Here is a 16,624-nt window from a genome sequence, read left to right as displayed (position 1 = left end):
CAAAAACTATTTCACATAAACATGTCAAATTTAGCTCATATATGCAAGATACATATGTACTCTAAATTTCATAAACACACCTCAAACGGTTATTTAGATTAGACGTCCAAAAATCTTCATTTTTATCACTGACTGACCTACAGATCAAATCTCTAACCCAGTTCCAGATGACCTAGAAAGTTCAAATTTGGCTTCCAGATAGGCTGGGTGAATACAAAGGAATAAATCTGAAACTAGTAATTTTTTATCATTTTATTTAAATTTATCGTATTTATTCCGTTATTAACTGGGATTTTTTTTTTATATTCGCCGGGAGGGCAAATGACTCTACTCCACCTGATGGTAAGTGGTAGTAGAGTACAGACGGGAAAAACGTTCTGCACTAGCCGCCATCGCCTTGCCGGCCCGCAAGATGCCTCTTCACGCCTCGTTTGAAGGAACCCGGGTTGTAAGAGGAGGGGAACACGTGAGCTGGTAAGGAATTCCATTTTTTGGAAGTGCGACAAAGAAAGGAGTTGCCAAATTTCTTTGTTCGCGATGGAATTGATGTCACAGTAAGGCGGTGACATCGAGAACCAGCTCGCGTGGACTTAAGAAGAAAAAAAGGAAGGATTTAGTATGAATTATTATTTTAATATTTAGTGCACATCAATACTGTAAGATCATTACTTATAATTAATTATTAATATCGTAATAAATATGAAAGTCGACTATACTCTTAGTTATAAGTACTAAAACTGATATGTTTGGATTAAAAATGGTATTCCACTCGTTATATATTCACGCGAAGACCTTAAAATCCACATAAAGACCGGCTGTCATAAATATTGATTGCTAATCTTTGTATTATAGGCATTATAAGTAAGTGTTCCTAATATAATCTATTAATTTAAAAAAAATGATTAAAAATTACTAAATAATTCTGTACAAAAAGTAATGATATCTCATCAAAAACATAAATGTGAACTGAGAGCCAAGTTCAATATTATGATATATGCTTTGATTGTTGAATTCAACGACAAAAGAAGTGATATCTAAATGGGTGCCAAGTTCAATGGTCAGTCCTGAAATTTATTTATAACAACATAAAATATTTTATAACAACTTAAAATATTATTTTTTCTTATAACTTAGAATAATATATTGAATCCTAAGGTCTGACTTGGCTAGTTTTCATATTCGATTTATATTATAGCTTTCGCAAGTTCTAAAGCTGTAAGTTGTTATTATATTCTTCCGAAAATTTGGCTTGTTGGTAAAAACTAGCCATCAAACATAGGGCTCAAAGTAGGTACTCAATACCTATATCACATAACATGTACTGTGAGTGATGATCCTATTCTTTTTTAATCTTGCTAAAAACAGTACATAATAATAAAATATTGCGTGCGATTCAATAAACGCAGCAAAGGCTAAACATATTTACCAGCGAAAGTTATACAGAGAAACATTGCACTCAAAATTCGATCATGAATGAACTTAAGATAATTTCCAAAATTTATTCATTCACATACTGTATTCATAATCACCATATATATATTTTTATTAATACCGACATTTCAACAGCTGTGAATAAAATTATATAAAATCGATACTAAGATCGCGAAGCCTAAAGTGTACTTTATTACAAGTCGTTGATATCGATTTGTAGTCGATCCGGAATCGATTTTTCGGAAGTCGCGCATCACTATAGTCGAGACGTCGTCCTTAAGACGGAAATTATTTTAACCGTTGCAGCTGTAAGCTTACTTATTTAATTTTACCGGCGTTCATATTATATATTTCAATGAATAATTTTAATTGTACACGCCATTCAAACTTGTATTAATCAAAGTTTGTTTTAGGAATTTCAGTATAAAAGTTAAATCTAATTTAACAAAGAACATTGATTGACACGATTAAATTAGACAAAATTTTCTGTTTTTTGAAATATAAATGAATGACATATTATTTGGTAAATAAATATATATTAATATATATAGTAATAATAAATATATAAATAAATATATTATATATATAAAAACTCCTGAGCTTCAATAGTCTAATTTTAAAGCAGGTGTAATTATGAAGCGTATTTTTGTTTATACAATACGTAGGCGGACGAGCATATTAGCCACTATCAAGTGACCACCAACGCCCATATACATCGACATTATAAGGAATGTTAACCATCGCTTACATCGCCAATGCGCCACCAATTTTGGGAACTAAGATGTTATGTCCCTTGTGCGTGTAATTACACTGGCTCATTCACCCTTCAAACCAGAATACAACAATACAAAGTACTGCTGTTTTGCGGTAGAATATTCTGATTTATTAAATTAGATTTGGTAAAAAAAGTACTTTCGTATTATAAAAGCAAATAATGAATGATCTTAAACTGATTTAAAAAAAAATTGCCTTCAAAGTTCACAATACTATACTGAACGTGTAAATCAAATAATTCAGATAGTTTTTTTGAATGCATTCTCGCTTTGAATTCGTCAGTATTTTTTTTCGGACGTGACTGAAACTAACCAAGGAATTGGATATAGCAAAAAAATGTGTAAGAACTACAGTTGACATTGTACTTACTTTACTGGAGGTAGGGGCTTGTGTAAGCTCGTCTGGGTAATACCACCCACTCATCAGATATTCTACTGCAAAACAGCAGTACTTGGTATTATTGTGTTCCGATTTGACAGGTGAGTGAGCCAGTGTAATAACAGGCACAAGGGACATAACATCTTTGTTCCCAAGGTTGGTGGCGTATTGGCGATGTATGTGATGGTTAACATTTCGTACAATGCTGTTGTCTATGAGCGTTAGTGACCACTTACCATCATGTGGCCCATATGCTCGTCCAATAATACCATCAGTTATCATTCTTGATATTGCCATAGTCAAAAAAGACGGGTCCAACAATTATTGAAATTAAAATTAAGAATCGTATACTCGTATTTCTGTTATATTTTAAATTAAGAACGTATTATATATTAATAAATTTATTTTGTAAAATTAATTATATGCGTATACAAAATAAACAATAATAGTTCAATTAAACATGAATCAATCATTCATTCATTTATCGACTCCCCAGTCGTTCATTCGTTCAACGCCGCGGTCCGGGAGCGCTGTGACAAGCAGTCAATGGCAGGCGGCCTGTGGTCTCAATAAATAAAACAAGAACAAAATGGCAGATAGCTTCACATACAAACGAAGTTTTCATTCGGCAGGTCATTATAAAGGTTGAATGGTTTTGATAAAATATTCATTTGCAAATTGCAATATTGTTTGAATAAAACTTTACAATATATAATTGTATAATTATGCTAATATATTATAATGTTATTAAGTTATATGTATTATATATATTTATATATACGTCCCTTTACATGTTTGTATTCGGAAGGTAGCTCTTAGAGACGATTCAAGTCGAAATGTGTAGTATACCAAAGTACCGCATTGATGACCACGACTGTTAACAAGAGCCAAATGACATAAGAGAAGAAATTGTAACTACATTCACTTCATTTGGTGGTAGAGCTTTGTGCTAGCCTGTCGGGGTAGGTACCACCCACCCATCAGATATTCTACCATTAAACAACAATACTTATTATTTTTGTGTTCCGATTTGAAGGGCGAATAAGTCAATCTAGCTTCAGGCACAAGAAATCTTCATACCCAAGATTGGTGACACATTGGCGATATTAGGAATCGTTAATATTGATTACATTGCCAATGACTTTGGAATATGGTGACCACTGAACATCGGGTGGCCTATTTGCCCGTGCACCTGCATCCATGATATGTATATTTAAAATAATATTTATTAGTTTTATATAATCATCGATAATAATCATTGTACAAACAAGAGAAATAAAGGAAAGCTTATCACTGCCTATTTCCTGAATTCGCAAAGCCAATACATTATTCCTGGAGTAAGGCATTCGTTTCAATAATGAAATAGTAGTTTTTACCTGTCTATTAATAAATTATAAATCAATGCCGAAATAATCTTTTATATGTCTTGTAACTACTTAATTTCATTCGAGAAAGAGAATGTGTGGATAACTTCTGAGTTTTTAGTCGGTTCTCCCGTTTTCTGTTATGTGGATTTACATTTAATTTAATTCTGTAATGATTCATTGCTCATAATAGCCTGCAACGGTATAAAGAATATTTTGATACTTATTTTATTTTTATTTAAAAAAGAAAATAACTTGACCTTCAGCTTATTCATTTGTAGACGAATCATATCTCTCATTGTCTATTAGTAATAAATTTGAACAATAATTGTCTTTAGATATTCATTGAATTGATTTTTAATAATTATCTGTAAGCCGTGATGACCCAGTGGTTTAAAGAGTCTTAGAAGAGAACCTATGATTCAGAGTTCACCGAACAAGCACCACTGAAATTTCATGTGCTCAATTTGTGTTTATGATTTATCTCGTGCTCGGCTGTGAATGAAAACATCGTCAAGAAAACCTGAAACTAAACCTGAAAAGACGAAAATCTGCCACACGTATTCACTCGTAAGCTCCAAACGGTTACCTACAAAAAGTGATGTCTTAGCCAAGAAGTCGGACATTTAAATTACTTAAAATATTTAATATAAAAATAAAACTCTATACTAATTTAATCTACATAGAACATTGGGACAACGTGTATTTTAAAAGCATTCTATAGGCTTTTACGAAATAGCAAACAAAATAGCTAGCAAAAAGTACGACTCTAACACAATTAGATGCATAAAATGGTCGCTCAAAACAAACGTGTCACTCTAAAAACCGGTTATTGGACGCGATACCAAATGTCGTTACGATCAGGAAAATCCTTTATCAACCTTATGGACTAGAGATAAGGTTCGAAATGTATATTTCGGTATGTAAAATATATGTAGAATAGAGACAAACGACATTGATATTGCCAGTGAACTCCACTAGGGATTTTTTCATACTTTTTTGTAAAATGGAATGTAGCGGCGTTAGAAAGGGACGATATATTTTTACCAATTTATTTATTAAAACAGTAACTAGACAGTATTTTCAATCAAAAACAAAATATATTTTATTCACCCTTAAATTACCATTGAATCATCATTCTACAAAACTAATAATAATATCCTGGGACATTTTTCACACGCGGCCATCTGATCCCAAATTAAGCTTGTACATAGCTTGTACTATGGAAACCAGACAACTGATATACTACATATACTATTTTTCTTTTGTAAATACATACTTATATAGATAATTATACCCAGACTCAGGACAAACAGACATGTTCATACACACAAATATCTGTCCTGGGTGGGAATCGAACCCACAATCTTCGGCGTGAAAGGCATCCACCAACCACGCCAACCAGCTCGGCCAAAACTATGTTCAATGTAACAACTGCGGGTTCAATTGTAGAATCTGTCAAGAAGACCTGGACATAATCATGGCAAAAAGATTTTTGAACCAATTAAACGACATCGTAATGTTTTAAAATAGAATTTTTAATCATCGATAAAATATGTATTGAATAATAAATCTTATTTGTTATTTTTTTACATAAAATTATTAATTAGCAACTACTATATAATAACATAAAATCTGTTTCGAATAGATTCATCGGTACTACAATATTTTCAGTTTAAGCTTCGGTCAAAATTAAAAAAAATACATCACAATTATTAAAAAAAAATTAAAAATAATTGCTGTTATTGAATAGTGTAATATTTCCTATTTTTGGTTCTGTTCATTTTATGTGCCCCAGATTTCCAGAAAAGACAATCACCGCCATCGCCGGAAAATCACCGTCCGTACATGTAGTATTGCATACCTCGTTGGGCTAGTGGCTTGATGTAATGCTACAGACCCGGAGGTCCTGGGTTCAATTCCCAGGTCGGGCCAATAAAAAGTTATTGGGTTTTTCCGTCAGAAAAATCTCAGTAGCAGCCTGGAGTCTGGAAGTTGGAAGTTGGAAGTGGGTTCACTCCCGTGCCTCGGAAAGCATGTAAAGCCGTTGTCACTGCGCTTGAACTCTTTCCGGTCCTGTCAGATTGCCATCCCATTGTATTATGAGAGTTAGGGTATAGAGAGTGCATCTGTGTTTGTGCGCACATACTTGTGCACTATAATTAGCTGTTAGCTTATCTCTCTTGAGATTGACCGCCGTGGCCGATGTCGGTCCGGAGAATATTATTATTATTGCATACCTTAACCGCTAAGGCGGCAGTGCTCTATTAGCGACAGAAAATATAAATATATATGTCGCGGATTCAAATGGATTGCCATTTTAATGGCCGCCATTGTCGTCCAATATGTTGATTTTATTAAATTAGTCAGTGCGCACGTCCGGCGCTGGCGCTGTCCTGAGAGAAAGAGACCAAGAGACCAAGGGGGTCGCTCGACAAAATGATCACACGCGCTAGTGACATACTCTTATATTATATTTTATAATTCCATCAGTCGGCTACATAATAAAATAGGCACCCGTCTTATATTTTTCATACTTGACGTCTGAAAACCGATCAACCTACATAACCTACATCACGTTGTGTGGTGTTGCTATTCTAATAAGTGACGTCGTATACCCGCTGAAATTTATTATCTCTGAGATATATATCACTGACTTTTATAAATATTTAAATACTTACTAATGACAAGTATAAGACAATTATGATTAATAATAAATACAAGTTGACAAAATAATATAGATTATTTTTATCGTCCGTCTTTATTGCAAAAAATTTACAGAAAATATAAAAGAAGTAGATTACAAAGTATGCGAAGTTATCACACAGTGATCTTTTTCTTAACCTCTATATAATAGTATGCACTTACCTTTCTTATTATCTTAAGAAAAAAATAGTAATTCTATATTACATGAACACGACCTTCTCTACGTTTTTGAGGAGCTTATTCCGCCACGCTCCAATGCGGGTTGGTAGAATACACATGAGGAAAAATTTCAGCGAAATTAGACGCATGCAGGTTTCCTCACGATGTTTTCGTTCACCAACAAGCGCAAGATGAATTATAAACACAAATTAAGAACATGAAAATTGAGTGGTACATTCAGAGGTTTGAACCCACGACCATCGGTTAAAATTCACGCGTTCCAATTACTGGGCCATCTCACTTAAACTTGCGTAAACGTTTTAATTTTAATTTTATAATGATCCTAGATAATAATCCATATATAAATTTAGATAAAGGCGCAATAAAACACTATTAAAGTCTGTACGTGTACCGTTCACCGAAATGGCTCATTAAAATGAATTATGCATGTTGTTCCATCTAATTATGTATTGTCATATAGCATCCATGAGGCTCCCGTTGTTGTTGTTGTAGATAGAGCTCCCGTTTCCATTGTCGATGGAAATAAGGCTAAAGTCACGATGATTTTTCACGTGAATTTATGGCAACGTCTATTTTTGCTACACACACTATTATTATTTCACATGCCTTGTTATTTAAATATTATTATTAGTGTTATATTCTAAATAAATACAAAGAAACTTTATATTCTTTTATTTTATATATTAAAGCAAGCAAAACTAAAAGCAATGCAAGAGCTCATAAATTTTGCTTAACGGTTATTTAGTTAATCATTGCTTTTGCTCTTTTTGTCATTACTGTTTTGTAATTTGAAAGAAGAAGACAGCACTACTTAAGTAATCACCCGTTAAACAAAGTTTACTCTGCAAGCGTCCGCGCTCTTGTTTAAGTAAATTTAATTCATTTGTAAAATTAGTTTCGTACATTCGATATAGTCTATCTTATTAGGAAAGAGATATTGTCTATACTCAGAAGCGATACCTACGCCTTAACTCTTTTCGGTCGTGTCGGATTGCCGTCCCATCGGATTATGAGAGTTAGGGAATAGAGAGTGCACCTGTGTTCGCGCACACTCTTGTGCACTATAATATCTCCTGCGTAGTTGGTTAATCTCTCTTGAGACTGGCCGCTGTGGCCGAAATCGGTCTGCAGGACATTATTATTACACTTTTATGTAAACTTTAACGCGAAGCTGGGCAAACGATTCGGCGATGAGTTAAAGATGGGACCCCATGGGATTGCAGACCGCAACCCTCGGGGCCAGATGTTGGCCGACTTTATGGAGAAGGAGGGACTCTTTCTGATGAACTCCTTTTTCAAGAAGTCAGGTCAACGTAAATGGACCTGGGTGAGCCCTGATGGGAAAACCAAGAATGAGATAGACTTCATCTTGTTGACGAGAAGACAAATATTTAATGACGTCTCCGTGATCAATACAGTCAAAACTGGGAGCGATCACAGACTAGTAAGAGGCTCATTAAATATCAATGTTAAACTCCAGAGGTTCCTACTGATGAAGTCTACGCTCCGACCATCACCTCTTCAAATCCGAAATCCCGAAGCCGTTCAGCTCGAACTCCAAAATCGATTCGATTGCCTAGCAGACTGCGAGGAAGTGGACACATACAACGACAGGTTTGTGGAAACTGTCCGTACGGCTGGGTCTAAAACCTTCAAAACCAGCCGTTCAAAAGGAACCAAAAAGATCTCTGCCTCTACCCTACGGCTTATGGAGAAAAGACGAAAAATGATTCTGACGTCCCCAGCTGATGCTGCCAGCTATCGGCTGATCAACAGACAGATTTCAAAGTCTCTAACTCGCGACACTCGCCAATTTAATACAATGCACATTAAAGAGGCCATCAAGCGGAACAAAGGCTCTAAAGTGTTCGCCAGAGATCTGTCTGTTGGGCAGAGTCAACTGACAAGGCTGAAAACTGAGGATGGCAGAATAGTCACGTCAAGATCTGAGCTGTTGGAAGAGGTTGAGAAGTTCTACGGTCAGCTGTACATGACAGCTCAATCACCTGTCAGTAGTCATGCTGCAGATCCCAGAGCAAGACTAACCCGACACTACACTGAAGATTTTCAGGACGTCAGTTTTTTCGAGATTAGAATGGCTCTCGAACAACTCAAAAACAACAAGGCACCTGGTGATGATGGTATTACAGTCGAGCTTCTGAAGGCGGGTGGTACACCGATCCTCAGGGCTCTTCAGAGGCTTTTTAACTCCGTCATAGCCAAAGGTCAAACGCCAAAGGCATGGCGCAGAAGTGTGGTGGTACTTTTCTTAAAGAAGGGTGATAAAACCCTTCTGAAGAATTACAGGCCCATCTCACTGCTGAGCCATGTTTACAAGTTGTTTTCGAGAGTCATTACGAATCGTCTCGAGCAAAGGCTTGACGACTTCCAGCCACCCGAACAAGCCGGATTTCGGAAAGGCTTTAGCACCATAGACCACATACATAATCTGCGGCAAGTTATACAGAAGACTGAGGAGTATAACCAGCCACTTTGCTTAGCGTTTGTGGACTATGAGAAAGCCTTTGATTCGATCGAAACCTAGGCCGTGCTGAATTCTCTTCAAAGGTGCCAAATTGATTAACGGTATATCACGGTGTTAAAGTGCTTGTACGAGAACGCCACCATGTCGATATGACTCCAGGATCAGAACTCAAAACCTATCCAACTGCAGAGAGGTGTAAGACAGAGAGACGTGATATCTCCGAAACTGTTTACCGCTGCATTGGAAGATGTTTTCAAGCTTCTGGACTGGAACGGACTTGGCATCAATATCAACGGCGAGTACATCACTCATCCTCGATTTGCCGATGACATTGTAATTATGGCTGAGACGTTGGAAGACCTCGGCACTATGCTAGACAACTATGTCTACCTAGGTCAGACCATCCAACTAGGTAGGTCCAACTTCGAGAAAGAGGTAAATCGTCGAATTCAACTCGGCTGGGCAGCGTTTGGGAAGCTATACGATATCTTCTCATCCCAAATACCGCAGTGTCTCAAGTCGAAAGTCTTCGACCAGTGTGTGTTACCAGTGACTTATGGATCAGAGACGTGGTCACTCACTATGGGCCTCATAAGAAGGCTCAAGGTCACTCAAAGGGCAATGGAGAGGGCTATGCTCGGAGTTTCTCTGCGAGATCGAATCAGAAATGATGAAATCCGCAGGCGAACCAAAGTAACCGACATAGGCCGAAGAATTGCTAAATTGAAGTGGCAGTGGGCGGGGCACATTGCTCGCAGAACCGACGGCCGCTGGGGCAAAAAGGTACAAGGTGGACCGACGACTTAGAACGAGTCGCGGGAAGCCGTTGGATGCGGGCAGCGCAAAATCGGCCAACGTGGAAATCCTTGGGGGAGGCCTTTGTCCAGCAGTGGACGTCTTTCGGCTGATATGATGATGATGATTAAAAATTTAACGTAGCATGATAATGGAGACACGTTGCGAGCTGAATGCTGAAATATAGTTTGTGCTTTATATCAAACGTTTTCATATGATGCTTTATTTAAATATATTATGTAAAATACATGTAACAATATATCATATATTCAACAAAGTATTTCTAACTAATGCTATTGTTTGTTTTGTTCATCAATGTTAATTACAGATATAAAGGTCGACAATATCAGATTTCAATTATTGGTAAGAACCAGTCATTATTATTTAGGTATGTATAGTAAATAAAAATAAGGCGAATAGCGGACTTGAAGAAAAGTATACTATTGCTTTTTCCATTGAAATTACTCTGGAATGGAGTGTAAGTTTTTCTGTAAGTTATGCGTGAAGCAATATTACGCTCTGTTTTCAATTTTAGACTTAAGACAAAGATCATAGGATGATCTTCGATTATCGTACATTTTCTTTATTATATTTAAATAATTGTTAAATAATGCTGTTAAAGAAAAATTGAAACATCATGAATAACTGCATAAGATCCAGCTTAGTTTAAAATTCGATTTAACAAAACGTTTTAAATACGATTATTTATTATATTACGAGCCTGCCTTGTTAGTCTAGTGGCTTGATGTAAGGCCGCAGACCCGCAGGTTCAATTCCAATTTCAATTCCTGGGTTCAATTCTCAGGTCGGGCCAATAAAAAGTTATTGGATTTTTCTGTCAGAAAATTCTCAGTAGCATCCCAGAGCCTAGAAGTTGGAAGTGTGTACACTCCCGTGCCTCGGAAAGCACGTAAAGCCGTTGGTCCTGTGCCTGAACTCTTTACGGTCATGTCGGATTGCCGTGCTATCAGATTATGAGTTTTAGGGAATAGAGAGTGCACCTGTGTTTGCACACACACTTGTGCACTATAATATCGGAGATATTATAATTTGCAGGTGATCTTCTAGCGTACGTAACACACCTCTGGGGTGAAGCTATCGACAAGCATGGAGAATCGTTGGCTGTCAGCCTCGATATCTCCAAGGCTTTCGACAGGGTCTGGCACAGAAGTCTTCTCTCCAAGCTGCCGGCATATGGTCTGCCTGCTCAGCTATGCACCTGGATTGCCAGCTTCCTACACAAGCGTAGCCTTCGTGTTTTAGTTGATGGTTGCGCTTCACAATTCTATGTGGTGAATGCTAGGGTCCCCCAGGGATCTGTGCTATCTCCCACACTCTTTCTTTTGCATATCAATGATATGCTCTCTCTTGGGAACATACATTGCTATGCAGACGATAGTACAGTGCATGGTGGATACCACGGACGTGCAGTGGCTGGGCGAGCGGAAATTGAGGAGAGGCGGAAGGATCTTGTCATTGAACTCGATAGGACGTTAGAGCTCATCGCCAAATGGGGCTCTGATAATCTTGTTGAGTTTAATGCCAAGAAAACACAGGTATGCGCTCTCACGGCGAAAAGTCAACATTTTCCCCTCTTTTCCATCCCTCTGTGGTACTCCGCTGGTGATGCAAAGCAAAATCGCCATGCTAGGGATTGACGTTCGCTGCGACCTTAGTCCAAGGGATTACATCGAGGCTGTTATAAAAACAAAATATATTTATTTATATTATATACTTGTAATTTTATATATATTGATAATATCATTTATTTATTGATATATAATATGTGTATTTTATATTTACATTTATTTATAAGTTTGTTTTAATTATAGATTAATACTATTTTATTTATTACAGCACCACCTACCTCATACCCTATCAGTTATCACTTCCACCGTTGGTTGCCTGGAAGAGATCGCTATGTAGCGATAAGGTCGCCATAATTGTACTTTTATTTCGGCTGTATCCATTTTTTGTATTTTTCTCTTTGTGGTGTACAATAAAAAGTATAATTAAAGTAAAGTATCATTTATTTTTCCTTTAATAAACAAGTTCACAGATTTGTTGTCCGCGCCTTTGATACAGAACAAAACGTTCTATTATTTTTGATGTGCTTATAATTGTAAGCATGATATTGAAATTTTAGGATGTTAGGTATGAAAATGCGTTAGCTATAATTGTAATGAAGTTTAAACAAGGTGTAAATCACGACGCACGGCGCGCCGCACCGTCTGATTTATAGCGCAATTTGTCGTCGTCCGGAACCATCTCTGATTCACAGTCTTTGTCCCATTAAATGGTAAATTTACTTCCCATTCACTAGTTTTATTATGTGATCAATTCATTTGTTAAATACGGAATAACGATATCAAATAAATATTATTAATATTTTAGTCGTAAATATTATATATAACAGTAATAAATATGACATTGTTGAATTTGAATACGGATAACATTGCATGTCACGGCATAATATGGAAATATTCACAACCCTCTTAAAAAGTGAAAATCTGTTCATGTAAATGAAGAAAGTTTCACGTTTTTATTTATTTGTAATTATTTTCGTACATTCGAAATAATCTATTTATTTACGAAAGAGATATTGTCTATACCCAGAAGTGAGAAATTTATTGGCTATAAGTTTTAAGGGTATAAGCTTTTTTTTTCTTCTTAACTAAGCGTTTATATCTAAATACTTCTTCCCCCTTTCTTCATAAGAGTACGCGTGCTGGTTCTCGATGTCACCGGCTAACTGTAACACCAAGTCCATGGCGCACAAAGAAATTTGGCAACTCCTTTCTTTGTCGCACTTCCAAAAAATGAAATTCCTTACCAGCTCACGTGTTCCCTACCTCTTACAACCGGGTTCCTTCAAACGAGGCGTGAAGAGGTATCTTGCGGGCCGGCAAGGCGAAGGTGGCTAGTGCAGAATATTCTTCCCGATTGTACTGGCCGTCGTCGCGTTTGGACTCTACTACCACTTACTATCAGGTGGAGTAGAGTCATTTGCTCTCCGGCTAATATAAAAAAATACTTATATATACTTTATGCAAATAGTAAGGCTGTAATTAACAAGGGGTGGGTCGTAAGTACACGTCGCGATATGCCGTCTGATTTACACCACGATTTGTAACAGTGTCACTCGTCTCTGATTCAGTACTTTTGTTCTATCAAATGGTTTTGCTTTACACAAAGGTAGTTAAATGGAAATGAAAATGGAACACTGTTTCTTCCACTGAGTGATAGATTTCTAACTTAATAATCATGTGATTTTATTAATAAAACGTTAAAGTTTCGAAGCATATGAATTTAGATTCTACTAAGGTAACCCAGCGAGAAAACTCAAAAGTCAGTGCGTTTCTTTATTGAAGTGTAAACTTCTTTTTTCGCGTTGCGCTCGTTTATCGCTGGTCACTCGTAGCTTCGCGTCACCGGCATATTAATGTTAATATAATGAAATCATTGAAAGCACAAATATTTTTAAGTATTATGGAAATTAATAAGGATAATAAAGATTACAATTTATGTAAATACTAACAGTATATACAAAATCTGCTGTAATCATATTTTTTAACGAGTTCTCGACATATTGTATATTTTGATAAATAAAAAGATATATAATAAAAAGTGATAGAATTATTACTTGGAGTGCCAATAGATGTGGAAATTAGACAAATATATTTAACAGTTTCATGTTTTCACTTCTATCAGTAGTCCCTATGACTGCCTGTATTTTTTTTTTTTTTGATTAATTATTGACGATTAATTTTGTATATATACTGCATTCATTTCAGTTCTACTCTAATTACAATCGTTATTCAATACCTGTTAGAAATTTATTTTAATAACATTAATATTGTAACAAATATTAACCATCCCTTACATCGCAAATGCACCATCAACCTTGGGGTCTAAGATGTTTTGTTCCCTTTGCATGAAACCTATCACCAAGCCAATTAACAGTAACAAATCTGTATCCAGGTAATTTCAGCAATCCTCAGATATGCATATGTCATGATATATGGCTTAGTGTTCGATTAATAATAATAATAAATAATGATGATGACGATGACCTCAGACCACGTTCACCCAATTCAAAATGAAAAAATACTATAGTTAGCAAAGTTAGTAAAAATAGTTACACTGGCTTACACACCATTCAATAGCTATTCGAATAGATATTTATTTGTGTATAAGATATACAAATAAAAATACCTACTATATAAATTATGCCCGCGTGGAATGGTGCCATAAATGCTGGTAGCATTTTTTCATTGAATCGCAAATCCGATTCTGTATGAAAAAAAAAATGAATTGAAAAAAACGGAATGTTATATTGTACAACTCTAACTCAAGGCGATGTTACAGCATCCTATTGTGTCTGTGTAATGAATATAATTGAAATTTTTAATGTTATATGTTCATATTTTTTGTTACCTGTTTAAATTTAATGACAAGATATTAATTTGACAATCACAATATCCCTTAAAAAACTCATATCTATCATTGTAATCTATACCAGCGGAGGTGGTCAGTGGTCAGAATACGGAATTAAATGATTGATCGTGGGTTCTACTTCGGGAAAGCACTGGATTGGCTATTGTGTAAAAATTGGAATTACATATATATGACATATACACACAGAATATCTATATGTATATATAAGGGTTTGTAAAGGTGAATGTCAAATTATTTTTTTGTCATCAAATTGAAACATGTAACAATTTTCTGTGTATATATAATATAAAAGAATAACTAACTGATATATCAAAGCACAGCCCAAACTACTTGGGCAACATGAAAATTTGCAAAGGGTTACTTTTACACAGTAGGTTAGCATTTAGGAGAGATTTTTGAAAATTTTTCAATTTGAATTTAACAAGATTATATATATATCTAATTGACAATGTAAATACTTGTGTGTACATATAATAATAGATAAATGATAAGTGATTTTCTACTACAGATATATAAAAAATCATATTAATTAGTAAATATTAAAAAATACTATACATATTTACTTTCAAGTTATATATATATTAGTTTTTACTTTAATTCAGGCAAATATAAAATTATTTTACGTGACATAAAATTACAAGTTTAAATTTATTTTAAATGTATAAAATCTTATTATTAATGGAACGGTAATTACGAACGAATTACATTATTCCCAGAAGAATGTTTGACATTGAAAGTCTTTGTTAGTAGCTTCCACAATAATATAATTAGTAAGGCTTGTAGCAATTAGAATAACATATAAATACCTAAAACAAATAACACTAAGAAATTTGCGTAAATTAAAAATATATATCAAGCACAAGGTTCATTTTCATCATCAAAGCAACAACAACATTGTCGTTTTCTCGTTGTTTTAGCGGTCATGTACTGAATTTTTACGACAGTCATAAGCTACGAATAGTACTCATATATATAACATGTAAAACACGGTTGAAAGGCTGTTATAAAAAATATAAACAAATATATTTATACGAGGGAACATCAAAATGTAGCGTTTTATATGACTGGAGGTGAATGACTGCTTGTAGATCTCTTTTTAGTCATTTAATTTTCTTGATTCACACATTAAAATTATTGCTGACTTTTATATGTAAGAGGGGGCAAACTAGCTCACCTGATGGAAAGCGACTAGAACCGTCCATGGAAACTTGCAACGCACTAGGGCTTGCATGCGTATGGGCGATATATTTAGAAGTTATGGTAACGGCTTAGATTTAAGAAACTCCATGAGAATTGTTCGTGTTTTGAGATCTCTAAATCCAAGATTTTTTTAGTCATATGTTAAAAACCCCTTTGAAAATAATAATATAATATAATATATCCACCTAAATATCAAAAATCATGCCACAATTAATATTTGGAGAGTTATTTTTTACGTTAATGTTTGACAAAGATAAAAATATCACTTTTAATGTGAAGTTGATATTCAAATTTAATTTTTAAGATGTTTTTCTATCTATGTTTATATGTGTTTACGACTATGACCTTCATTTATATTTCGCTACACAAATTATACAATCAACTTCATTAAAATAAAAATAAACTACATTATAATAGGTTATTTATTAGTGTGAGATTAAATCACCCTCTTGCAAACTTTTTTAAATAATACATATTTTAAAATCTGTAGACATTGATCATTACTTAAACCAAAATATTTTTTGGTTTTTAACAATGTTTAAAGAAATACTTGCAAATCTTTAAATGATACATAACAAAATAATAAATAATTATTTGTTTATGGAAAAAAGCATATATACATGCTTCACAAATCATAAAAGACTAAAGTAATATGGCATATCAGACTATATTATTAAAAGAGATAAGTAACAAAAAGATAAATTACCATAAAATATTAATCAAACTCGTGTAAAACGGGAAAACATTTCTTCGGTCCCTCTTCGGGCGCCAGTTTCAAAATAAATAATTCTTGAACATTTTTCCTACTAATATTTCCAACATAAACTATGCATGTGTTCCGTGAAAAATGAAG

This window comes from Nymphalis io, chromosome 19 (genome assembly GCF_905147045.1).
Source record: "Nymphalis io chromosome 19, ilAglIoxx1.1, whole genome shotgun sequence".
Taxonomy (NCBI): domain Eukaryota; kingdom Metazoa; phylum Arthropoda; class Insecta; order Lepidoptera; family Nymphalidae; genus Nymphalis; species Nymphalis io.
The sequence above is the reverse complement of the archived record's forward strand: the minus strand, read 5'-3'. Positions refer to the sequence as shown.